This window comes from Passer domesticus, chromosome 23 (assembly GCF_036417665.1).
Source record: "Passer domesticus isolate bPasDom1 chromosome 23, bPasDom1.hap1, whole genome shotgun sequence".
Classification (NCBI taxonomy): Eukaryota; Metazoa; Chordata; class Aves; order Passeriformes; family Passeridae; genus Passer; species Passer domesticus.
Genome location: NC_087496.1, coordinates 4,912,378 through 4,938,648, shown reverse-complemented (window position 1 = coordinate 4,938,648; position 26,271 = coordinate 4,912,378). Strand labels below are relative to the sequence as shown.

The following is a 26,271-nucleotide window of genomic DNA, read 5'->3' as shown; positions in this document are numbered from 1 at the left end:
CCAGGAATTCAGAATTTAAGCAGAGAAAGTTTGAGGGGTTTCCACAACTTCTCGTATTTCTCTATTGTTCTGTGGTTTGTTTGGTTTGGGTTTTTTTTTCTGGAGTGAAATAACCACAACAGAAAGAGGCCTGAAAATTGTTCTCATATTTAAAAAGGGGCCAAGTCTCTGCAGTCCATTTGTAAATAAATATAAATAAAATTGGTATCCCCTCCACTAATCCTCTCAGGGACAGGGCTTGCAGGAAATTCTTGCAGAAATGGAGCGAAAGAAAGTTTGCAGAGAGAAGCTGGAAAACAGAAAGGAAGAATGCATTTAATCATGGAGACAGGATCAAAGGAAGGAGAGACCTTGGTAGGTGCTGTTGTAGCAGAAAGTAGAGTAAATACAAACTATTACAATTTTTTTCTCCTCAGATCAATTGGAATTAGCAATTCAAAGGGGAAGACACACAGGAGAAGGGATGTTCAGCCAGGGAGGAAGCTTTAGGGACTTCAGCATTAAATATAAAACCTTGAGGCCTTTTTGAGAGCAGTCAATAACTTCACTCTGGGCAAACTGGACAGAGATCATTTAGGAAATATTTTCAAAATAATGCTTACAGCTCAGCTGTAAGGACAGCATACATGAGAATGGCTTCCAAATTAATTAAACATCTTCAGGGGAGTAAAAAACATTCAGTAACAGAAATTAAGAATTCAAATGATGGGAGGAAAGGTAAAATTCAGAGTGGAAAGCAAAACTGGGCGAAGTTGCCATGACTTGGATATTTCCAGAGTGGTGACCTTGCCAATCAAAAGCTTCTAATTTGAGCCTCACTCTTTTGCAGGCCAATTCCACACCAAATCACCGACACAATCAATATTCTGTAAAAACACAGAACCATCAGGACAACACTTACCACATCCCTGGCGGGCTGTGAGTCCCTGGGAGAAGCTGTAGTGTCCACATGGCTTTTGTCACCCTCATCGGATCCCCTGGTGTTCAACAGAGAAGACAGAGCATGGTTCAGAATCACCCAGTCCCATTTCACCACCTCCAAATCCTTTTCACCCAGCACCTTTCCCCTCCAAACCAACAGATTTTGCCTCCCCCAACATTAAAAAGTGGTGGTTGGATTTTCCCCCCATCCCCCAGTTCTGCCAACAGCTTCTCCTTGAGCCCCAACTTCACCCATCCCTGGAAAATGGGGAAAAATTGAAATAATAAAGGTGAGAAAGCCATAAAATGGTTGGATCTTAAGGTGGTGAAGCAAGGGGAAAGGAAAATGAGGCAGTGGGAAAGGCCCTGGCACTCTGCACTGACTGAAACCCAGGATTAGGGATAAGGGAAGAATTCAACAAAAGGTCAGCCAATGTCACAGAGGGATTTGGAGAGAAAGGTTACAAAGAGTGATTCATCCAGAATCAGAGAAGTGGCAACACCTCACCTAGAATTTCTGTTTTGTCTGTCCTGACCCCAAATTCTCCTAAAACAAAACGGATTTAATGTGCCCTGATCCCAACCTGCCCTGATCCCAACGAGTTCTCCTAAAACCAAATGGATTTAACCAAACTGAAACTCAAGGTGAAACCCAAAGTTACGCGGATGAAGCCACACAAAGAAACTTCACATTTCACATGGGTTCAAGGCCACCCAAAGTTTAAGACTTAGCTAGTTCAGAACACAAAAAAACCTCAAGAAGCTCACTCTTATTTCAGGTAAATTAACCTGGTTTGGGGATGTAATTTCTTAAGATTTGAAGTTTTACCCTGAAATCTGGCAAATTTTGAAACACATCAGTCGCTAAGAGATGGAGCTGTAGATGTTACCCTGCAAGGCTGCCACAAAAGAATGTCTGGTCAACATTTAATGCTTTTTTAAACTTAATTCAAATTCCAACAGAATCATTGCATGAAAAGGTGGAGTCCCTCAATCAAATCTTTCTTTCTTTTTTTTCTGAAAAAGCCAGTAAAAATAATACCTGTTGAGGCTGTTCAATTGGAGCTTAAACTGTTGGACCTAAATTCAACTTGCAAAAAGTTTAGGGACAATTTAGGAATCTGAGCTGGCAAGAAAAGTGGAAAAAATTTAATTAATGATCCCTGAGACTGAGAGAAGAGCTAGAATGAATTGTATTTCAGTAGGAAAGGAGTGCTTGGGGTCACTGTGGAAAATAAAGATTCTAATTCCCAGACTGGAGGGCTGCAGTCCACAGATCCATCCCCATCTCCTCTGGAAATTCACTGAGGGCTATTTTCAATCCTTGGTAACATAACTACTGCACCTAAGAAAGGAGCTGGGAGCCTGAGCTTTAATTAATGTCTGGGAAGAGATCACAGGCACCTGAGGAACCTTGAAGTGCCAAAATTCTTCAACATCCCCCAGACCTCCAGCCAGACTCCTCACCCTCCTCACCAGCACTGCCTTCTTCATAAACAGAAGGTGGAATTACCTCAAAGATGAAACAAAGACATCTTCCCCAAGTTTTCTATTATTACACCTGACACAACTTGAAGAAGGAAAAAAACCAAAAAGCCAAAACATAGTTCTCAAAAGGAAAAAACCCACGTTCCAGCCGCTGCTTAAGAATGAAACCCAAAGGTAGGACACCAAAATATTTTCTCCAGCTGGCGGTGGGTGCAAGGCACCACTCCCTGCACAGGAACAGGCAGGAGCTGGCACAGAGGAATCCCAAACCAGCAGGGAGGATTCCCAGCCTGTGGCTCCCCATGCTCAGTGACACCCTGAGGGTCTCCATCCCTTCCCCTTTCCTGCCTGCTTTATCCACCCAGGCTGCAAACTCCTGGGGAAAGGGATCTCTCCTCACAGGGGAGGCTCTGGGATGCTGAGGTATTTCAGTGCTGCCATCAAAGAAATCAAACTCTGGGCTCTCCAGGCAGGGAACAGGCTCTCCTTGAGCTCCAACTCCACCCCTCCCTGGATAACAGGGAAAAATTGAAGTAATGAAGGTGAATAAGCCATAAAATGATTGGATTTTAAGGTGGGAAAGCAAGGGGAAAGGAAAATGGTCTCTGGACACAGAGAGCTTCATACCCAGCCACTCCACTGGTGCTGGGAGCGGATTAAAAACCAGGGAGCCACGTCTGGAGAGGGATGTGACAGACAGAATGAGTGTCAGGGCTTCCTGTGGGCCCAGCAGACACTGCTCAGTGTCTGCGTGCCAGAAATAGCAGCGGGAGGCAGGCGCAGCTCCCGGTGCCCCCCTGCACTTCTGCATGGCTTCACTGCAGGCTCTGCTCCACCCTGCACTCACAGCTCCTCCTGGCCATAATGCAAAGAGACAGCCTAACACTTCCAGGAGATGCAACGTGAAGAAAACAGGCAGAAAAATCTGAATTTTGGCTTATTTACTACAATAATAAATCACATTGCTTAGGATTTTTAATGTGTTGTAACAACGTTCTCCAGTCGATTGCACAAAAATAGTTTTGGATGATAAATCTTTTCAGTGTAAAGGTGAAAAAGGTGTCAGCACAGAGGCAGCCCATCAGAAACGTTTCTTCCCAGCGTGATCCTCGCAATTCCAACATGAGTGTCTCTGAACAGCTCATTCAGGATCAGTTCCTCTGCCTTCACAGCTCCCTTAGGAGGAACAAGGACCTCTATTTTACAGGCAGGGAGCAGAACCAAAGAAAAATAAGTGACTCATCCCAGACCCCACGGGGAGTCCACAGCAGAACTTCTGGGTCTGCACCAAGGGCTTGATAAAGAAAAATAAATGGTTTCACTCTAAAGGTAGAGCGGTGCAGCCTTTGCCCATCAGTAATTAAACAAGACAAGCCCCACGAGCTGCACACGGACAAGGGACAGGATTAAAATGACAACCTTCATTCACCTGGTGTCTCCAGGAAATCCAAACTCGTGTTTCCCACAGGAAACAGCAATTCCCAGAGAAATCCCTCCCACAGGAAACACCAACTCCCAGAGAAACCCCTCCCAAAGCCACCTTCACCTGGGATAATTCAGGAACAACCCCTCACTGTCACTGTCTGACCCCCTTGGGTGGTCCCTGCTCCTCGCTGGAGCTCCACGTGGAGCCAAGTGCAGCAGCAGCTCCCAAGGGATTATTTGATCACCTTCCTGCTTAATTGCCAATTTTAATTACTCGCATGGCAACAACAAAAAGTCAATCTGGCAACGGAAATCCATTCTTTGAACAACTTCTGCCTCTTCCCTCAGACACAAACTACTGCTCTGGAAGCCATTCCTGATTAATAAGGGGCCCTCGTGGGAAAGCCAGTGGATTTCATTTCCTTCAGCTGACAGCCCCAAGTCCCCAAAAAGCAAGGGCAAAAGAACCTTTATTTTATCGTGGCAAGATGACACTGTTTTTCCCCTTGCCATTTTCCCTCAGGAAGATGTATCAGCACTACATTTGCTCCTCCATGTGGTGGGATTTCTGAAATAAAAAACGTATGTTCTATACGTCTGAGCTTGGAAGCAGAGCTGCATTAGCCTGTTAACCATCCACGTTTGCTTCAGACTTGGCCAGCCACCTAGAAAACCTGCCAAGACCTCTCTGGCAGCATTCTCCTCACAGTTCCAGGAAAACATGGAATATTCAAAGAATTTCAGGGGCCTCCCGGCTTCGTGTGTCACCACTCTCCTTGCCCACTTAGAGCTAAATCACAGGCAAATTGCTCTAATGCCCTATTAAAGATTTAAAAATGGTCTTCTCCAGAGGAGGGTATCTGAGGACAAATCTCTGCTAATATATAATGCAAAAGCCCTGCTCAGATGTGATGCAATGTGGCAGGAGGCAGGGAGGGAGCTGCTTTACAGCCCTGCAGCTTCCCAGGGGAGTTCTGTCCTGTTTGGGGCTTTTAAAGCTCCCTCAGCTACCCCGGCAGAGCAGGGAGTGCTTTTGTGCTTGCTGTTCTTCCAGAAATGGCTGCAATCTGACACAGGGCAGGCTTAGATGGGATATTGGGAATAAATTCTTCCCTGTGAGGGTGGGGAGGCCCTGGAATGGATTTCCCAGAGAAGCTGTGGCTGTCCCTGGATGCCTGGGAGTGTCCAAGGCCAGGCTGGAGCACCCTGGGATGGTGGAAGGTGTCCCTGCCATGGCAGGGCTGGAATGAAATGGTTTTTAAGGCCCCTTCCAACCCAAACCATTCCAGGATTCTGAACCCATTGAGATTTCAGAGTAAGAAGGAACCAAAAAAGTGAATTTCCAGCAGAGCTCGTCACTCCTGGGGCTGAAGGCAATGCTGTTGAAGAGCTGACCTAGGGACAGGGACAGGGAGGTGACCAGATGACATCGAGTCCATACCCAAAATTCAGAGCAGAATCCATGGGAATGGCACCTGGAGAATTTCCTGTGCAATTGAAACCAGGAGCCAGCTCCTTTTAAAGAGGAAAATCCTGAGTGAGCAAAGTCACTCCTAAGCAAGAGCAAACACTGGCCCAGAGAAAAAGGCTTTAAATAATTTGGAGAGGTTTTTATTCTTACAGAGAATAAAACCTCCCTGTGATTTCAGATGTCAAGCAGACTTTTCTTGATTCCCAGCACTAATTTATGGATTAAACATTTAACCCTTGACTTGAGTGTGGATGGAGAGTTCCCTGTTGCTGAGAGCTAAGCAATAATAAAAATTCATATAATATTATAAATACTTTGTTTATAATATTATACATTATAAACTCTATTTTCTTGTATTATAAATTTAGTGTGTTACATATTAATAAAACAAAAATAAATATGATATTTCTGAGCAGTGACTTCTATCCTAAGACCTCCAACCAGCCCTGGTTCAGCAGCCTCACTACATCTCTACCGTGGAATGCCCTGGACACTGATTGTGTTTTTCCCATTAACACCTCCCCTGGTTAACTCCTCATTCAACAATTATTCTCACATGCAAATGAAGGCAAGCACGTGACTGAACTATCTCAGGGCTCTCAGAAAATCAGTTCCTTTCCCACCTCAGAAGGGAAGGGCACTCTCTAAAGTCAGCTGTAGATCTGCAGCAGAGAGCAGTGGGGCCTCCCCTTCCAATTTCCTTCCTGTTATCCCTTCCAATTTCCTTGTTGTTCTCCCTTCCAATTTCCTTGTTGTTCTCCCTTCCAATTTCCTTGTTGTTTTCCCTTCCAATTTCCATTGTGTTTTCTCTTCTTCCCTTACAAATTCCATCCTGTTTTCCTTTCCAAATGCCTTCTGATTTTCCCTTCTTCCCCTCCAATTTCCTTCCTGTTCCCCTTCTTCCCATTTCCTTTGTGGTTTCCCTTCTTCCCTTCCAAATTACTTTGTTTTTCCTCCTTCACTTCCATTTCCTTCATGTTTTCCCTTCTTCTCTTCCAATTTCCTTCCTCTTATCCCTTCTTCCATTCCAGTTTCATGTTTTCCCTTCTTCCCTTTCAATTTCCTTTGTTTTTTTCCCTTTTTCCCTTCCAATTTCCTTCCCCTTATCCCTTCTTCCCTTCCAGTTTTGTTTTCCCTTCTTCCCTTTCAACTTCCTTTGTGTGTTTTCCATTCTTCCTTTCCAATTTCCCTCCTATTTGCCCATCTCCTCCTCGTTCTTTTTTCAAACCCATCCTCCACACCCTTTTTGGAAGGAGCTGCAGATCCGGGGACAGCTGAGGCACCTGCCAGGCTGCAGACACCCTCTGGGGCTGCTGTTTGTTGTCACAGGAGATGAGAGGCCACTTCAAACACGAGCAAAACAAACTTCTCACTAAAGCCACACCAGTGCCATTAATCCCAGAATGGGTTTGACCCGCTGTTTGCAGCAACTCCTTAAATCTCCCTTAAGCTGAGGAGCACAAAGGGGCTGCCTGCTCTGCCCAGGGGCTGTGGTGACCCCAAATCTCACACCAGCCTGGGCTGCTGCACCACAAAAAAGCAGAGCCAGGTGTGACCCTCACTGCTCCTGAAAATTCTGTGAATTCTGGTAGTGCCAGGCTCACAGGAAACTCATTTCCTGAGGAGGAAAAAGGCCTCAGCCCATGTTTGGGTGCAGAGCTGTGGCTGAGTGAGCTGGGTTTTGTACCCAGCCCTCCAAGATGCTCTTTCTGGCCTTGGGTGTCTCCTGTGCTCTCCTTTGCACTGGGCAGGAATTACTCAGTGCCACGCATTTGAAAATTGCCATGAACACTGCAGCTGTTCAGCCTGTGAGCAGGGCAAACATCCATCCCCCTTCACTTTTACTTCCCAGTAAGAAATTCTGTGCTCAAACCTTTGGAAGAGCCATCCACAACCATTTCCCCCCTTCATTTTTATTTCCCAGTAAGAAATTCTGTGCTCAAACCTTTGGAGGAGCCATCCACAACCATTCTCCCCCTTCATTTTTATTTCCCAGTAAGAAATTCTCTGCTCAAACCTTTGGAAGAGCCATCCACATCCATTTCTCCCTTCATTTTTATTTCCCAGTGGGAAATTCTGTGCTCAAACCTTTGGAGGAGCCATCCATGGACTGGGCCACGCTCCAGACTTCCCCAACATTTTCCCCCAGCAGTGACCAGAAGCAGCAGCTTTGGACAGCCCAAATCTGCCCTTCCCACTGGATTTTCCCTCCTCCTGAGTTGCTGCTCTTCATCCCAAACCTTATAGAGTCTGAGCTCAGTTCCAAAGTTATTACAATGAACACCCAAAATTCTGTGTATGGTTATTAAAAACACAAGTATCTAATCTGTTCTAGACTTGCAAAGTTCCCATTTACTTCTAAAAGCAATTAGGTTCCCTTTTTTTTTTTCATTAAATACTGGTGGAAAAAGAATGGCTTTATAAAACAGTTTGAATTTGTCACTGTTTGATTTTACTCCTTGCACTCACTTTGTGAAACAGAGAGATTCCCAGTCTCCCTCCTGATCCTTTCTTTTCCTCATAATACCCATTTGTTTTTTTCCTTTCTGATGGGCATGGTTCAGTGCCTCCATTTCAGATTTATCTCTGCTTTTTGCTGGCACCTTTTTAGCCGCTTTTTGTCCTCTCAGATTTGGTGGAACAGCTCCTGGGCCATCTTAGTGCCTTTGGACCCAAAAATTTCCCTTTGGTGTCGAGCAGGGGTTTATCCACTCCCGTTTTATAAGAGGGACGAGGCCTAAAATGTTCCAAAAAACTAAAATTCATGGCTTGAGTTACAAATCTACTGGATAGAAGAAAAACAAGCAGCAAGGTCTGGTTCAAGAATCGAGAATTCAACGATTCTTAAAAAGGGTCTGGAGTGGAGGTGATGGGAGGGAGGAGCCACTGCTGATGAGACAGAAGGAAGAATTTCAATTTCTTTCCATGTCTGCCCCAGAAACCTGATTCTTGAACTTATTTCCCCAGGAAACAGGGCCATGACATTGCACAAAGAGGCTAATTTCACCCTATAGCACGCACAGATTCTGTGCTCAGGGAGAATACATTTTACATTTTGAATGTATAAATCTAAATATATGCAAGTGGGACTGCCTGGAGCACCAGCAGAGTCAGGGCAAGCAGAAGTTTTGTCTTATTTAAAAAGCAAATTAAAATGAAGGGGGGATGCATTCCCAAATATTTTGGATTTTCCCTGTTATGGGAAATTTCCAGATGTGGGATTTCTTTTCTGTTCCAGTTTGCTGAAACCCTGCTAGTTCCAATTTGGAGTTTGTCCCTGCCTGAAGCCTGAGTGGACACAGAACTCACCCCAAAACTCCCACCAGAAATGCTGAACTTGGTGTCACACCTAAATCCTCGAGCCACGAAGAGGAAAAAGTGGGAATGAGAAGGAAAAGGTTGGTTAAAAGAGAGATGTGCCCTCCCATCTCCGCCTCAGACTGCTCAGTTCCAAACTCTGAGCTGCTCCACACCAGCTCATCCCTTCACTGGGAATTGCAATCAGTGTCCCCACCTCCCTGAAAGGACATCTGTGTCCCTTACAGATTAAAAATTTATCGAAATAATTTGATTCATTTAATATTTTAATTAAATTATTTATTATTTCAATTTCTTTATTTAAATATTTTAGATTTATTTATAATTTGATATAAAATTCTATACTTTTAAACACACATACAAAGAGAGAGAACTTCCCTCTCCTGGCATTCCCAAAGATGTCAAGAGCAGCATTTCTGAGCTGTAATCTATTTATTTTTATTTATTATTTTAATTTTATTCATTTATTTAAATATTTTAATTTATTTATAATTTTATATAAAATTCTGTACACTCCAACACAGGTGCTTCTCTCTCCTGGCATTCCCAAAGACGTGAGGAGCAGCATTTCTGAACTATGATTTATTTCTGAACTATAATTTATTTATTATTTTAATTTTATGTATTTCTTTAAATATTTTAATTTATTTATAATTCTTTATAAAATTCTATACTTTTCAACTCAACACATGTACACAGAGAGAGAAGTTCCCTCTCCTGGCATTCCAGATGCCAGATGTGAGGAGCAGCATTTCTGAGCTATAATTTATTTCTGAACTATAATTTGTTTATTATTTCAATCTTTTTTTATATTTTAAAATAAAAATTACTTGATTTATTACAAAATAATTAAATTGAATTATTAAGTTATGTATTTATTTATATTTTAAAATAAAATTCTATAAACTCCAACACACGAACACAGAGAGAGAAGTTCCCTCTCCTGGCATTCCCAAAGATGTGAGGAGCAACATTTCTGAGCTATAATTTATTTCTTAACTATAATTTATTATTTTAATTTCATTTATTTCTTTAAATATTTTAATTTTTTTTGTAATTTTATATGAAATTGTATACTTTTAAATGCACGTACACAGAAAGAGAAGTTCCCTCTCCTGGCATTCCCAAAGGCGTGAGGAGCAGCTCTGAGTCTGGGGAATGAAATTATCTTATTTTGAACTGCCTGATCATCTTTCAGACAGAGAATCCAGATGAAATCATGCAGAACCCCACCATCATCATCATCATCATTTATCTCCCAAGGTTGCTGTGCTTGGAATTCCAGTTATGGCAGGAATTCTGCAGATATGACAGAGATTTCAAATGGCACCAGCAGAACACTCAGGGCCTTATTCATGGCACAATGAGTCATTCTGGCACTCCAGCTCATCGCAGGCCTCACAGAACTTCTGGGCACAAATTTCACTCTGCTTAATGCATCTGATTGAGGAGGGTGGCAGCAGAGTTTCAGCTGGGTGTAGAAGTGGATGGAACTCACTGGTTAAAAATTAAAAAAAAATGAAGGAAAAAATCCCTCAAATGATGAAAGTTTCATTTTCCACAAGCAGCAGAGCTTGTGAGAACAGAGAAGCAAAAGATGAGCACTACTGTGAGGATTTTCCTGCTGCCCAGCAAGCCAGAAGAATAAAATATTTCAGAATACAACACTTGAGAAGCAATTCTGGGCAGATAATTTCAGTGGTGCTCTACAAGAGCCTTAAAAGCTTCCCTTAATATGCACTTTACAGCTGTGGCAAACTAATGATGGTGCAAGACCACAAAATATTTCCCAAATCATCTCCCTAATGACCTAAAGCTTTCAGATGGGCTGGTTGGATTTGCTGTGTGTGATTTCAATGAGGGTTGAGTTGAAAATTAAAGATTAAGGCAGAGCAAGAGCTGTCACCTGTCTCTCAGGAATGAACCTGTGCTACAAACAGTGCAGAATGCCCACACAGCAAATACAGGATGGGTTTTGGGGCAATACTGACTCAATCTAGCCAGAGCACATCCAAATATTGGGTTTTGCCATGCTCCAGCAGCTGGAATACAAAGTTTTTAGGGACGCACTGGATCCCAGCCTGTGGCAGTTGGAACTGTTGCCATTCAGTCCAGGTAAACTGGGATATAATACAAAATACTCCGTATTTTTTTAACTGGGAGATCTTAACACAAATGGATGTTTTACCTTCTCTGTGTCCTTTCAACCTTGTTCCTGCATGGCTGGATGCATGGCTGGGATTTTGGGGGTGTGGTTGGGATTTTGGGGTGCATGGATGGGATTTCTAGGTGTGTGGTTGGGATTTTGGCACGCATGGCTGGGATTTTGGGATGCATGGATGGGATTTTGAGGTGCATGGATGGGATTTTGGGATGCATGGCTGGGATTTTGGGGTGCATGGCTGGGATTTTGGGATGCATGGCTGGGATTTTGAGATGCATGGATGGGATTTTGGGGTGCATGGCTGGGATTTTGGGATGCATGGATGGGATTTCTGCAATTCCTGCAAAGCTGGAGCAGAGCACCCTTGGAAGTCAGTGCTCTTCTGTCAGGTTTAGAGCAGGTCTGGGATTAGAAAAGAGTCTCAGAAGTTGTTGGGATGAAGGAAGGCACAGAGACACAATTGTACACGAGACACAAGAGCTGTCCTTGCACTGGAAACCATTCCATAATTCCTTGGATGTTTGCACTTTCCTTCATTACACGTGCAAGCATCAGTGCCTATTTTTGGTCTTTACCCCTAATAAATCCCAGTAAATTTGGAATCCACCTCAGATTTCCTTGGGCATTTCCCCCAAGCCCTCTCACGGCAAGGGAAGTTCAGTGCCCTCCACACCCGTGGTCCGTGAGGGAGAGCAGGGATGGAAGTGGAGTGTGCCACCTCCTCTCCATGAATTCCCTCCCAGGCTATTTCTGCTCCTCCACTTCATGTTCAGGGACCCAAAACAAGGACAAATTTCCATTTCCCTATCGCAGGACAAACACTTTTCTGGGAGGTGAATTGTTTCTTTTGCATTTCACATTCCAGCGGGAACATTCCCTGAAAAACAGTCGCTATCTCCCTGGCTATCCAGGGGCTGAACTGAATAAAAACTGGGACTGGAACCCAAGGAAAACAGGACACTTTTGTGCCTCCACCGCTCAAACCGAGCTAAACAAAACCAGCAATTAAAGGCAGCTCTCAGGGCGAGCCACCTTCCTTTTCTGCTTCCTCCTCTCCTCATTTGCAGCTCCTGAGTTGTTCCTTTCCTCGTTGCTAAAGGTCCATAACTGTAACAGTGCCACGTTCTCCTGGAAATCTTCTTAAATGGCACATGATGGAAGCCATATGATGGGAGCTTAATTACACAGAGGGCATATGGAAGGCATATGACACGGGGACATATGGAAGGCATATGATGGAAGGGCATCCGAGGACATATGATGGGAGTCTAATTAATTGACAATACATTCCTCTCATCAGGGGGAGAGCTGGAATGCTGTTTTGTTCAGAGGGAAAATATGCACATTGAATTATGCTCACCACTGACCATTCTCCTTTTTAATTATGATTCCTCGGGTTTTGGAGCGGGATGGGTCTTTTCATTTACAGCTCACAGCGTTAACATCAAGTTGTGTTTGACAGGGTTATTATAAATAGTCATCGTTTTTGAACCTCCTGAAGTTTGCAGAGTGTGGAGCAAATCTGAAATGTTACCACCAAAAAAAAAATGAGGAGCCTGTTCTTATTTGTGATTATTCATAAAGCTGCTCCTAAAGAAGTCCCAAATGGGTTAAAAAACCAAAAAAAAAAGCAGAGCATGTTTTTATTTGGGGTTATTCACAAAGTTACTCCTAAAGAAATCCCAAACAGGTTAAAGAATCACAAAAAAAACCCCAAAAACAAAAAAAGAAGAGCCTGTTCTTACTTGGGATTATTCATAAAGCTGCTCCTAAAGAAGTCCCAAACAGGTTAAAGAATCACCAAAAAAAAACCCCAAAAAACAAAAAAGAAGAGCCTGTTCTTATTTGGGATTCTTCACAAAGCTGCTCCTAAAGAAGTCCCAAACAGCATAAAAAACACACACAAAAAAAAGGAAGAGCCTGTTCTTATTTGGGATCATTCCCAAAGCTGCCCCTACAGAAGTCCCAAACAGGTTAAAAAACCCAACCCTCGTGATAAAAAACCCCCTCTGTGTTGGATGGGAATCAGTGCAGCTGAAAATTTGCACTTCCATCTTCAGAAAGATTTATGGGGGGGAAATAAGGTAGTGCCTGGAACGTGCCAGGAAGATTCCTCATTTTTTAACTACCTGCATGCGTTTGGGGCATGTGCCTTCCTGAAACACAGAGCAGCCTTGTGTTAGCCCGGATCCTTTCCTTGTCCTGAGGAGCTGCAGAGCTATAAACCACGGCAGTGGTACCTGTAACCTCTTTGAAAGCAAAATGGGATCAAATCCCATTAATCCACTCTTGGAATAACTCATAAGTGAGCCCTGAGTAACCCTCACAGCTTCTCTTTGCATTCAGCAAACAGGGATTTGCAGATATTCCAGTTTTTAAGGGCCAATTTACCAGAAAAAAACCCAATTTTCTGGGTTATTTAGATACCTTGAAATATCATTACTGTGTTCACACTTTCAGATTAACCTAATGAAATTAACCCAGTGCCTGCTCTTTATTTTTCTTCACCAACTGAACAAGTTTAGGAAGAGACAGAGCCTCTTAATTCTGGGAACTCAGAAAACCTTGCCAGAATTACTCATCTAGAGAGTGAAAAGATTTAAGTTCAGGTCCTGGGCCCTGACCAAGGGTTGTGGCCACCACCTTCACCCAGGCCCCCAGAGGACCTGAACCCTGAGTGCTGCCAGCATCAAAATGTTCACTTTTTTCTTCCAACTTTAGGAGAGTTTCAAGGGTTTTTCAGGTCTCCAATATTCAGGCAAATAAAACCGCGGATTGGGCAAATTGGGTGTTCCAAATTCCCTGTAAAACACACCAGAAATGTGGGGGTTTTGGTCCCACAGCTTCTCCACAACATTTGGGGTGTTCCCCATCTCCTTCACCCAAACTGCTGGGAGGGAGAAGCAAACCTTTGCTTTGAAACACCCAATTTTAATGTCCAAAAACCCCTAAAAATCCCCATTTCAGCTGAGTGTATTCCCCACTGGGTATTCCCAAGGAACAGCTCTCCTGAGGGCTCTGCAGATTTAGGTACTTTCACCAAAACCCTCCAAGGCTTTATCTGGAATAAATATCTGGATAAAGCTCCAAGGCTTTATCTGGAATAAATATCTGGATAAAGCCTTCAAGGCTTTATCTGGAATAAATATCTGGATAAAGCCTCCAAAGCTTTATCTAGAATAAATATCTAGATAAAACCTCCAAGGCTTTTTCTGGAATCACCAGCCTCATTTAACTCCCAGCGTAGAATTAACTGAGACAATCAAAGTCTAATGGAATGGGGGAAAAAAATACAGGATATTTTTACCTTTGGAGACTTCTGCTTGCTGACCACGAAGGCAAGAGCACTGAGATTCCCATGGTGCTTTTTGGGAATGTTAACACCACGCTGCTCGAGGGCTAATGAAGGAAGACAAGCATCACTGGATTTGCTACAAACTCAATAAAACAGCACCAACAAGTAGAAAAAATTACTTATAAAATCAATGTTTTGGTAATTCTAGAGAGGCAGAAGGATTTAAAAAGGTTTTCCAGCTTGTCTTACCTGCTCTTTCCTGTTCCAGGTGTCCAGAGCAAAGAGTGCTGAGGATTTTTGGTCGCTCCTCACGCCGGTGTGTGCAAGACCCAAGGAAAGCTAGGAGGTTGTACAGTTATCTCCCTTGGTGTAATTCTAAACTATACAACCTACTACCTCAACCTGGATGCATGCAGTCAAAAATTCATAACCTCAGGGGCTTCTACTTACACGAAAAAAAAATAAAAAAAGGCCTCCAAATCCTCAGTGGTTTAATTTAGAGGGAATAAACTGCTGGGGGAAAGACACCAACCCCAAATTCAGCTCCCCACAGTGGAAATGTGACAAGACATGACAAGCCAGGGTTATTCCTGCTGGATTTGGATAAGATCACGGAGGTTTTCACACGAGATGGAATTTTTTCCCTGGCCAAAATAACGGTGTTCCCCTTCCACAGCAGATTCAGAACATACAGAGACATATTTATTACTTTAAAAGCATTTAAAGAAGGCTTAGGGTGAAATTTGTCCTGCCAAAATTTGTCTTCTCCTTTCTGAACACACCACGCTGACCTCGACCTTGGCTCCTGGATGTTTGAAGGATGTGCAGGAATGGGGTGGGCAGAGAACTGCAGAAGGGGTGCAAATCCTGAGGTGATTTGTACCCAAGGGTCCAAATGACCCATTCTGGAAAAGCCCCACGGAGCCTCCCTCAGCAGCCAGCCACCTTCCCTTCACAATTCACACATTTTTAATTTGTAAAATTAATTCCCAGCCAAACCAGCAGGATGTTATCCTTGTGACTCACCCAGCACCCACCAAGGCAGCGCTTAAAACAGCAGGCTGCCTGTTTATTATTACTATTATTATTATTATTATTATTATTATTATTATTATTATTATTATCATAATCATTATCATTATTATTGTTGATATTATTGGTATTAATTATTATTATCATCCCCAAATGAGCTGGTGGGGCTGGAGCTGCCCATCAGGTGAATCCAGCCCCTGGCACAGGAAGGGGATTCCAAGGGAATCAAACCTCAGGGATGAGCACTGAGCTCTGCTGAATTCCCAGGATAAAGCAGAGTTTCTGGTGATAGAAAAGGCCCTGCCCTGCCTTTGCACCCCAAGCCTGGCAGGAAATAAAGGAGGAAGGTGGGAAGCAGCATCACTGCTCAGAACTCAGCCTGCAACAGCAGGAGTACACGATGGAAAAAACGCAAAATAATCTTTCTGTGATGTCTGAGTGCCCACGATGTTGATGGTATCCCAATTTCTCAGGATTCCATATTTAGTAAAGTTTACTTTGACCAAAGAGTGGAAATGCAGCATATTTGAGTCAGCAGCGGAGAGCACAGGCACTGTTAACTGTTTGATCAGTTGGAGCAGTGACCAGAGCACAGCTCTGGATAAGGAAACCACGGATTGCTGGCCCTGAACTCCAACCAGGAGATTCGTCCTTGTCCAAAAAACATCCTGGACCCAACTCCTCGATGAAACACCATCATTTATTTCTGTGCACTGAACAGCTTTTGTCCAACATGAAATCCAATTATTTAACTCAAGTTGTTCTGTGGGAAGGAGTGAACCTGTGTGCTGATGGAAAACCCCAAATCCTCCCCAATCTCTGGGTCACAGAGGAGACAAATTCCCCCTCAGACTTCCAAAAACAACCTGTTTCACATTTTATAACCTAAACCATTTCAGCTAAACCACCCATTTTCTACAACTTATCCCTGCAAGAATTTTTCTGCATCTCAATCTTGTAATAGCCAACATTTCACAACTGAAAATTTATCAATTATTGCCAATATCTGATCAGTTTAATGAGAAGGTGCTGTTAACACTAACACAGGCACCCCCTGCACACCAGGTATTTAAAAGCAGAGCTGAGCAAAAAACCCAAAAACTCTCCAATAATTTGTTGTAAAATGGAAGATAGAGATGGGTAGAGTTTTGTTTCATTTGTATACTCAGCCAAGGTATTTTCATGGATAAATTACAATAATAAATTCCTTATTTTAGATTCAGGCCAAAATAACCTAATTTTTCTCATATTTGGCAGTGCTAATGACTCCCTACATCTCCTTGCTGCTCTTCCATCTACACAGAGACTTCAGGAACTTTCCAAACACCAGAAAAATTTCTGTCCCAGGCTTTGACACCTAACTCACCCTCTGGGATCAACTTTTGGACACCTCCCCATCCCGCTGCCCAAATTATCCTGGAAAATTCCCCCATTTATGGCTCCATCACCCACTACAGGTGCTTTGGTCCCTCAAAGCTTGGACAGCTCAAAGTGCATTTGCATCCCAGAGAAACTGCAATTTCCAGCAGGAAAGAAGTGCCAGGCATTCCAGTCGTGCTGTCACTTAGAAAATCTGCTGGTCATAAAGGCAGGAAGCACAGAGTTGGGAACTGAGATCAGGTATCAGGACAGGAGCAGTCGCATTGCCATTTTTGTGCCATTATTTGTGCCATTTTTTGTGCCATATTTTGCCATATTTGTGCAATTACCTGTGCCATATTTGTGCCATTATTTGTGCCATATTTGTGCCACATTTGCAACATTATTTCTTCCATTATTTGTGCCAATTTGGTGCCATTTTTGTGCCATATTTCAGTCATTACTTGTGCCATTTTTTGTTTCATTATTTGTGCCATATTTGTGCCATATTTCAGCCATTACTTGTGCCATTTTTTTCATTATTAGTGCTATTATTTGCGCCATATTTGTGCCGTTATTTGTGCCATATTTGTGCCATTATTTGTGCCATATTTGTGCCATTATTTGTGCATTATTTGTGCCATTATTTGTGCCATATTTGTGCCATTTTTGTGCCATTTTTGTACCATTATTAGTGCCCTTATTTGTGCTACATTTGTGCTGTATTTGTGCCATTTTGTTCCATTATTTGTGTCCCTTCGTGTCCCCTCCCCGTGCCTGGTCTGGGGAGGGGCAGAGCAGAGGCAGGCACAGCCCTTGTGACACTTCCCCCGAGCTCCCTGTTTGTTTTCTGGTGCTTTTTCTCAATTATGTCTTTACCCAATTAGCACAATCACACCTAATTACGCAATTAGGGCGAATCTCTAATCTAATGACAATGTTGCGATCCGTTATCGATGTCAGGAGGCTCCTGTTGAACATGTGGAGCTCTGTGCTCCTAAATCACCTCATGGGGCCCCAGTGCCTTTTGTCTGGGACCCCTTTTAGGCCTCTTGCTGTTTCAGAATCCCAGAAATGATTTCACCCTTCTGGGGACAAAAGGGAATCTCTGGCCCAGCCCAGCCCTGCCTCATTCTAAAGCTCCAGTGTAATTAAAAAATTGTGTTTTCTCTCCCTGTAACTCTGTGATTTCTGCAGGAAATGTGACTCCAGCTGCTGTCCTACCACAGAAATGCTGCGATTCACATCCAGGGAATATTTCTTTCCAAAAAGAGACAGAATTCCACTGGAGCAGCTCTTCTTGGGCTCTCCAGCTCTGGAGCTCCCACCTGCCCACTCCACCGACCTCAGCACACACCAGGACTGAGCTTTAGTCTGGCTGGGAAGATTTCACTCCTCACTGGTTTTATTGCCTGTTCCCTGCACTGGCTTCAGGTGAGAGAAAACTCCACAAAGCTGCTTCCCCTCCCCACATTTCTCATTGAATTTCCCCAAGAACGAGGTGAGAATCCCAACCCAGAGCTGCTTTTTGGGAACATCCCATTCCTTTCAAACAGTGGAAAGCAGCAATTCAGTGACACAGAAAAGCAGGGGTGCAGAGGGCAGAATATTCCCAAATAATGCCATAAAGCAGTGCCTCATGCATGCATCCCCTGCCCTAAATCACACTTTATATGGATTTACAGACCTGCTGACTTTGAACGGGATTCCAGCAATGGACACTCAACTATGGATGGGCAGGGAAGCTGAATTTGGTCTCATTATAATCAGGAAAATCATCAGCTGAGGTTTGGCTCTGAACCTTTCAGGCTGTGGATGATGCAGAAGGAGGAGCTCACCTCCCTCTCAGACCCCAGGCAGGGCTTGCCAAGGAGGGGGTGGCAGAACAGAAAATGCCCCCAAAGCAAATCCATTTCCTGAAGTCATTGAGCAAAAAATAAATGCAAAACCCCACAAATGCCACAATACAAAAAACTCCAAATGTCCCAGTTGGAGGGCTGAGATCCACTTTGCCAAATTTCAGCCTGGAGTGATCTTTTGGGTTTGTTTTTTTTTCATAAACCTCAGACAGGAGGGGGTTTCACACTGGAAATGCTGACATGATTTCTGCTGCTCTCCTCACTCCTTCAGCTTTATTTGGTGAAACTTTCTTAGAAGTTGGTTGCAATGAGGAACCTCAAGAGGTTCAAAGGTTTAGCCCAGCTCTCCTAAAAGTCTGGCAAACACACTAAAATGGGCTGGAAGTCCAAGAGGCTGCAAAGGAGGGAAAGAAGCCTCATCTGGGCTCAGCTGAAATCCGGAGCAAGTAAATATTTTGAAAGCTCTCCAAAATGTTTCAACTCATGACAAAAACCGTGCCTCAGCTTTTAGCCGGGGTTGCAGCAATCTGAAGGTTTGCTCAATATTACATTTCAGTCTCTGGGTTTTTCTAGGGGAAAGGTGGCTGGGCTCTCACTCCTGAACCCAATGTGGCTTTTGGGAGGAGCTGGAGCATCAGCTCTGGGTGAGACAACAGAACCTGAACACCCCGTGCTGATCTAAGGGGGGAAAGTGGCACAAGTAACAAGTCCTGATGACTCTAAATGATCCGAAACATTTTTAAAATTCATTTTTTGGTTTATCCCAGGCCTGCTTTGTGACTGAAACCCTGCACAGCTTGATCTGGACCTGGAGCCACGGCTGGTTTCACCTGCATGCTGAAAAACCAAGGAGCTGACAGGACGCTGAGGCAACACGTGGTGCCACCTCCAGGGTGGATTGCTGGGGCTGGATCTCACCATGAACCTGCAAAAACCCAACCACAGGCTCCCCAGCCCAGCTGGAGACTTCCAGCTCAGGGAATGCCACTCCTGCAACGCTCCTGGAGCATTCCTGGCTCAAGGGGTGCCCTGGATCCCTCCCCTAAAAATCCTCTCCTTATTTCCTCCCTTACTGATTAGAAGCAAATAAACAAAAAGAGAGGGAGGAGGTGGGGGAAAAAAAATCAGATTACTGAAATAACCAGATACTGAAATGTATCTGCCTTTTAAGAGTTTAACCAGATTTGACGATCTGAATAAGAGTATTTGGATACGGTTCAAATTCCAGGGTACACAATTCCATTCTGCTTATCACGAATCCCATTTGCCACTGCATATGGTTATTCTAATTACCCGAGTGCTATTGTGTGCTCCTCTGCTCACTGCGCTCCTCACCAGGCTGGGAAAGGAGGGCACACACAAATCCATTCCCTTTGCATCCCTCAGCGGGCACCACGAGGCTGCAGGAGACCTCACAGGTGTTCTCAGGCAGCCACAGGAGCCAGAAACGGCCAGTGAGAAATGGCACTGTGATATTTGGAGGGAGGAAAAGATTTACCAAAGATTAAAAAAAAAAAGAAAAAAAAAGAAGATATTTGGGAAAGCTTTGCTTCCTCAGAGAAGAACTTCTGCTGCTTTAATTCTGGACAAAGGAAACAAGCCCAGCAAAACCTCCCCAGATGCAAATGCAGCCACACAGGAGGGGTTTTTTTGTTTTTTTTTTTTAACCTCTAAAGCAGCCACTCTGCCCACTTCCAGAGAAAGGAGCTGCATTAATGAAGGCACTGATTTTTGCAGAGGATATTGGGACATTTTGGGGTAATTCCCATGCCCAGGTGCTCTGTTTGATTCCAGCAGTGCCTCCTTGAGTGCCCCTGCGGCCTCCAGGTGGGTGAAGGGCTCTGAATAGAAAAAATTATAATGAATTGTATATAATATATAATGTATTTAATATTTAATATTTAATATATAGTATATTAAATATTGCATACTATATATTATATCTTGTATATTATATATATGATATATCATATATATTATTTTATATTATATGTAATATATAATGCACGAGTTATATTCATAATAATAATTATTAAATAAATAATACAATTAATAATATTTTTAAAAGGGGCAAATAATAATAATTTTTTTAAAACCCTTGTAAGCACAGGTAGGAGCTGCACAGGCTCCAATTCTTCTCCTCCATCCTAAAAGGAAGACACATTTCAAGGTTCTCCACATCACTTTGTCAGACTCCAGTTTCACCAGAGAACTCAGCAAAGTGCAGTGGAACACAAGCAGCAGCAAAGAAATACAAATTAAGGCTGGAAACACAACGCAGCGCTTTTCAAAAGGCTGGAAAGCAGAGGGGCAGAATATGGGAGGCTGCAGCTCAAAAAGAGCAGGGAGAGGCAAACTGAAATGCACTTTAAATCTCAGTGAGAGGAGGTTTTATTTGGTTTATTGGATAAGCTGAGCTCAGGGAAGCTGAGCTGCTGGTCCTTCCATCCTCCCTGTAAGAGCTTCCCTGAGCCTGTCCCACAAAGCTGAAGCCACCCCAAACTGACCCCAAAAAACCAGGAGCAACCAACAAGCATGTGAAATGCACATTAAACTGAAATGCACTTTGAATCTCAGAGAGAAGAGGTTTTATTTGGTTTATTGGATAAGCTGAGCTCAGGGAAGCTGAGCTGCTGCTGCAGCCAGAGGTGCCCTCCTCCTTCCATTCTCCCTGAACAACTAAAAAGCCTGCAAGAGCTTCCCTGAGCCTGTCCCACAAAGCTGATGCCACAGTAAACCCCAAACTGACCCCAAAAAACCAGGAGCAGTCAGCAAACATGTGAAATGCACATTAAAATGAAATGCACTTTAAATCTCCACGAGAACAGGTTTTATTTGGTTTATTGGATAAGCTGAGCTCAGGGAAGCTGAGCTGCTGGTCCTTCCATCCTCCCTGCAAGAGCTTCCCTGAGCCTGTCCCACAAAGCTGAGGCCACAGCAAACCCCAAACTGACCCCAAAAAGCCAGGAGCAGTCAGCAGACATGCTGAGCCTCAGAAATAACTCCCTGCTCCTCCTCCCAGCAGCTCACCCCACTTCTGCTGCCACTTCTCTCAAGTTTCCTTTCTAAGCATCCAGCTGTGTTTAGGCCAAGCCTCTCCCCAAAAGGAGGTAAAAAAAAAAAAATCAGATATTGATTAGCAGGTCCCAACTTATTCAGAGGGAAAATGCACCAAAATGTTTTACAGAGAAGAAAAAGAAATCTGTTTCTTCTTTCCTCTTCTATGATTCAAGTATTGATTTCCTAATTTAAAAAAAGGTCAAAGCACATGGTGGTAGCTCATTTTGGGACATATCTGACCCAATTCCCCAGAACATCCTTGACAAATTCCAGGCTTTTCTCAGCCCATTCTACCCCAAATGGAGGAGAAACCACCCTGCAGAAATATGGATTTTATTGGGTTTTACCAGCTCATTTCTCCTTGGAGCTCAGACTAAACTCCAGGTTTCCCTTCACGTGGGAATCCAAGGTGATGAACATTCACAGCATTTAAAAAACCAACCCCAAAGCAGCCCAGATTATTCACAGATCTCCTGGGAAAACCAGTTTTTACTGTCCCAATCTCCTGCTGCTTCCATGGTGAGCCCCTGCTCATCCCACCCTCCAAATCCCAAAGGAGAGCCTGACTCCAGGTGCCTGCTCTGGAAAATCCCACCACAGAACAGTCCAGGGGCAAAGGTTCTGCTGGAAACGACTCGTCAGCTTTTATTCCTTGATTTCCCATCCAAACATTTGGGGAATATTGAGGACCAGCTTTTATACCCAACTTTGCATCACACAAGGCACCAAAATGCAATTTTTTCCCCCATTTTTAATCCTAGCTTCAGCTCACAGGGAAAAGGAAGAGTGGTTGGATGTCCCTGACTTCATTTTACTATAAATGTTTAATAAAACTTCTATAATAAATAGAAAACACATAGAAAACCCTGGAAATTCAGCAAAGAGGGGAAAAAATAACTTTTTTGGCCTACAGCAGCGTATGTCAAAGCAGCCAAGTTCAAACCAGAGAAATTTAAAAGTGGAAATGCAGAGCAAGTCTTTGGTGGAATTAACACTGAAAGCTGCTGGAAAGAAATAGTCAAGACTTTATTTTGAGTTTACAGCCTAATTATTTTCATACAGAATCTGTACATTGGGGTTTGAAAAAATGACTTCTTCAAAAATAATTGTTCTTAAAGTTAATAAAGTAACTTTAAAAGTTACTTTTGCACATCAGCCTTTGCACTGCCTGCCTCCATGGGTTTTTCCTGCCCTACACTTCTCTTTTGGACTTTCCAGCATGATTCTTTTCTCTTAAAAACTATTTGAAAAGACACAAATACCATGAAATTGGGAGGAATGGGATGCTATAATAAACTGATTTTTGAGAGAGGAGCTGGAGGGCCAAGCCCCTCCTGTGTCAGAGAAGGGATTCCAAGTTCCTGGATATAAAGGAGGAGAAGTGATTGTTCCTCTCACAAATTCCTAGACTAAGCAAGGAAAGAATAATTTACTTTAGAATGTTACTTCAGAAATGAAATAATTTTATCTGTTCCAGAATCAACACAAGAATGCTCCCTATCACATCCCCACCACCAGAGCAGGGCAGGCCACGGGTGGGATTTCATTTCTTCAAATCAACTCCCCCCATCCCCTTTTCCTCAGCACCAGCCAAGCAAAGCCCCCAAGCACGAGGGGATTTGAGCACTGAAATTTGAGCTGATAAATGCAGGGTGAGATTTGCAAATCCACTTTTATATCCCTCTAAATAAAAACAAATAACAATAAATAAAAATAAAAAAGGGAGGAGGGGGAAAAAAGGAGGGGAGAGTGAAGAATATTTGGAGGTGGAGTGCAGCAGCACCCCAGGGTGCTCTTGCCAGCCAGCCCCAGACCTATAGATACAAGCTTGTGTGGAATATGAGCACAAGTTCGGATCTACGGGTTTGTGGCAGCAGGCAGGGATTGCTGCTGGCACTGACAGCTTTGGGGTCACTTTTTGGGGGGGTGTAAAGAGGAAAAAACTTTCTGCAAGTGGAATTTCTGAGTTTTAGCCAGGAGCCTTCGTTCTCTCAAAGCCCCTCCTTGGCGGGTGGGGGGCAGAGTGGATTATTGATTTTGTTAGGACATAAAGCCACAGATTCCTGCACTCCCATGGGAGCCTTAAGAAAATCAGCGAAATAAAATAAAATAAAAATTTAAACCAACCAAAATAAAGCTGATCTGTGTTTCTTCCTCACAAGCACTTTGCTGGACAGAATTTCTGGTGATGACACAGCACTGAGGGTAACAGGAATTAAATGAACAAGCAGCATTGGAGGTGTATCACTAAAACAGGGGAGGAAATGATCCAACAGCAAAATTCCGGGATACAAACAGAATTCCAATATACAGCCATCCCCCCACCCTGCAAAAAGTTGTTTCCATTCTGGCAGCCTGGCTGAAGCAGGCAGAAGAAACAACTGCCTGAGAGTTGTTTTAACTTTCAGAGAAGTCATGACTGGGCTGGGGTTCGACTTGAATTCTATTTTTAAAGGCAAAAAACAAAACCCCTGTCACTCTGCTGAACAAGCTGGCAATTCCCCCTAACCTCAACCCTGCATTTCTTCCACACAGACAAATATAAAAGTTCTTTAGGATTTTTCTAATAAAGCTTGAAAAGGGAAGTTTTGCCACCGCAAGCAGGAGGCGTCCCCTCCTTCCCCTGAGGTTTCCAAGCTTTCTTTCCCGTGGAAGGAATATTTCCCATTTTATTGGTGGGGAAAAGCAGACTGGCTGTGAGCTCCACATGGAGCTGGTGGACAAAATCACTTGCTCAAAGTGCCACCAATTTTTCACTTCTTTTCCTTCAGGAAACAAACCACATTAATGCAAGTTAATATTATCCTCTGTAAAATCAAAACAGGCAACACTTGGAAAAGAATTTTGCTATTTGGATGCTGTTAGAAAATTCTCCCTCTTCTTCTTCTTTTTCTTTTTTTCTTTTTTTTTTTTGGTGCAGGTTCTTAAAATAAATCATTTCAACCTTTCCAGCCTGGTAAATATGCAATTATAAAATACAATTTTCCTTTATTTGGAATTGCTGGGTGGCAAGAAACTCCTATTATAGACGTTAAACTTTCACCATCTGCCCAAAGGTTATCTAAATTCATCCTCCAACTTCACATTCCTATGCTGACACTCACCTTAAAAGCATCCAGCTTTTCCCAAAGTTTTCAGCAGCCAAAACTCGTGCTGCAGCATCTTTGAAAATCCAGGCTTGGAATTTTGGGGTGGAGAAAACTCAGTGCCTGCAGTGCTGGAGGCTGGAGCGGGGCAGGGATTGTGCCCTCCTTGGGAACAGAGCTGCAAATGGAACACAACAAATGTTACCCGGCCAAAAATAACCCCAGCCCTCCACCACAAAGCTCATTTATTGCAGGGAACCTGAGGTTAAAATCCAGGTTGTCCAACAGGGCCTAAAGGTACAATTTTAGGGTCAGCTGTAGCTGGGTGCACCAGGATTTCTTCCTGTAACTGGGAATTTCCCCCTCAGCCTCACCGTGTTCTTCAAAACTGCATCAGGCAGAATGTTTTCTTTATATTCAGCATATTCTTTTTTAACTTGAATTGTGGGAAATGAATTTGGAGAGAATTTTTAAAAGTTTACTAGAAGGTTTGTATGGTATGGTTTATAGAAGGTTTGGTTTGGTACATGTGGTATACAAGGTTTATATGGCATGGTTTATAATAGAAGGTTTATATGGTTTTTATAGAAGGTTTATATTTGTGTGCAATTTTTGAGATAAGAAATATTGATTTAGAAATGTTATAGAACAGGACAGTCAAAAAAAAAAAAAAAAGCTGAACCTGACATGTAATATTCTTTACATTCAGTTACGTGTATGAAGTGAGCTAATCTGAATGGCTCTGGCAGAGAAATACTTGATTATTTTATATGAGATGATCTCACTGAAATCATCATGAGCTTACATTTTCCTCACTTTGTCTATTTCCAAAACCTTTTTTTTTTCTTTCCCATTATTCCTGGGCTAATCTCCTTGCCCTGGGATAAATCCATGAAAGAAACCTGGCTGTAAAATTTGGGTGGCTTTTGCAGGGCACAAATGTCCCCAGCCCTGCCTGGGGGGGACACCCAGAGCCAGACCTTCGAGGAGCCCTGCACATGCTCCAGGAAATCTGGGATTTGTTGGGAAAATCCACCCTTTTCCTGCTGCACCTCCCACTCCCCACCTGATTGGCTTTTCCAGCACAAAAGGGAACAAGGAGAGTTGGGATCCATCACCAGAGCTTCACTCAGAGGGGGAAAAAAAGGGAGAAAAAAGGGAAAAGCAGCAAGAGCCATTCCTGGGAAAGCTCCAAAGAAATCCCCACTACAAAAGTGATTGTGCCCCCCTGCATTCCTGAGAGCCCTGCAGGAACGGGGCACAGGGATGGCATTCCAGGGCACCTGTGGGCTGTAAATTACAAATATCCAGGAACCAACCTGCTCCTTTTGGAAAACAAACCCATGCACAAGCTCTAAGACAGCAAATTGATAAATGCAGCAGCAAAGCAACAGTTTTGTTTGTTGAAAAATGCAGATTTTTTTTTTTTTTTTTTTAATGATTGCTGCTTTTTAAACAGGAATTTCACTTGTATCCAATATATTCAGGGGGATTGAAAGAGAGCCATGGATTTGCCAAGATGTGGGGTTGGAAACGTTTCCCCCCATTGATTAATCCCAGAGCTACTGTACCTTGTGAAAACCTGATGAGCATACACACAGTGGCAGAAAATCCATCAGAGGCAAACAAATCAATCAGCATCAGCCTGTATTTGCCTCGAATGCTGAGATTACAAATAAAAAGTTTCAACCTGCACATTAAGGGATTTTATATTTAGGTTTCTCAGATCCTCACACTTTGAGCACACTTTGCTTCATTATTAATTTTACAATATCAGTGATCACGGGATCAAC

At 43.2% G+C, this 26,271-nt stretch overlaps 1 long non-coding RNA gene across 10 annotated transcripts in view; it reads right to left on the bottom strand.

Moving 5' to 3' along the window:
- Window positions 1–135: 135 nt before the first annotated feature.
- Window positions 136–26,271, bottom strand: part of LOC135285505 (uncharacterized) — a 134,753-nt gene continuing 108,617 nt past the window's right edge. For 3 of the 10 annotated variants that reach the window (XR_010350316.1, XR_010350317.1, XR_010350322.1), the window contains 4 exons: window positions 24,497–24,656; window positions 14,095–14,186; window positions 12,155–12,309; window positions 136–977 (listed from right to left, as the gene is read on the bottom strand). This is a non-coding gene — a long non-coding RNA (uncharacterized LOC135285505). Of the gene's footprint in view, window positions 978–4,302; window positions 4,403–12,147; window positions 12,310–14,094; window positions 14,187–24,496; window positions 24,657–26,271 lie in introns of all 10 variants that reach the window. The other 7 variants (XR_010350324.1, XR_010350323.1, XR_010350320.1 and 4 more) reach the window with 7 other exon arrangements.